Source organism: Dendrobium catenatum, unplaced genomic scaffold (genome assembly GCF_001605985.2).
Source record: "Dendrobium catenatum unplaced genomic scaffold, ASM160598v2 fragScaff_scaffold_289, whole genome shotgun sequence".
Classification (NCBI taxonomy): domain Eukaryota; kingdom Viridiplantae; phylum Streptophyta; class Magnoliopsida; order Asparagales; family Orchidaceae; genus Dendrobium; species Dendrobium catenatum.
In genome coordinates, this window is record NW_021318751.1 from 578,148 (window position 1) to 579,261 (window position 1,114).

A 1,114-nucleotide genomic window follows, 5' to 3' on the forward strand; every position below is an offset into this window, starting at 1 on the left:
GCACCACCGCCGGACCACCAAGGGACGCCGGAGTGCTGCCGCACCACCGCCGTAGTCTTGCCGCACCACCGCCGGACCACCAAGGGACGCCGGAGTGCTGCCGCACCACCGCCGTAGTCTTGCCGCACCACCGCCGGACCACCAAGGGACGCCGCAGTGCTGCCGCACCAACGCCGGAGTATTGCCACAACACCGCCGTAGTTCTACCACACCACCGACGGACCACCAAGGGACGCCGAAGTGCCATCTGAAGCTGAAGTATCCCCTGACACTAAAGTGCCACTACCGATCCACCGCCTGACACCGGAGTGCCGTCGGACCACCACCTGGCAGTGGAGTGACGTTGGACTTTTGTAAAACTCTCAGTTGATATCTATAATCTGGTCGTCTTCAAGGACGAGTCAGACCATTGTATTTTCCTCAAATTTTAGTGGAATCATCTTCAACTGGGCTAGGCCCCATGGTTTTTTTCCTTTCCGGGTTTTCCACGTAAAAAATATTGTGTTCTTTGTGTGTGAACTGGATATCCGTGCAACGCTAAGACGTAGAATTATAACTCTATCGCCGCGTATATTCTAGCCCGCAACAAGTATAAATCATTTTAATTTATTTCCAGATATAATAATGTTCAAATATTTGGTTTAAATTTTAAAAAATGATGCCAAGCACATCTCGACATAGGTCCAAATAAATCTTAATAAAGCATTTTGTTGATGTAAAACTAGAAACTTGTAGATGCTAGAGGCGTGGCAAAATGGTTTGAATTTTATGTAGGTGTGTTAAAATCTAACCGGACTTGAAAAATTTTAGGGTTCAGGTCAACCTGTTTGCCACATGGGTCGGGTTCGAGTTTGAGATTTTGACCTGTTTTTAAAATCGGGTCTAGTTCAAATTGACTTGACAACCTGAAATTTTTACCAACTTCATTGCTCGAGTCAACTTGACCCCATCAGCCCGCCCCGCATGTGGATACCTCGACCTCGTAGTCGCACCCGCGATCCCGCATGGGCTGCACCTGCGCTAGTGCTGGCCTCGCCCGGTCGCCCTGCATGCTGGCAGATGGCATCGCTGGCTCTCACATCTGCTGATAGCGGTCAAGCCTATCCTCGTAGAC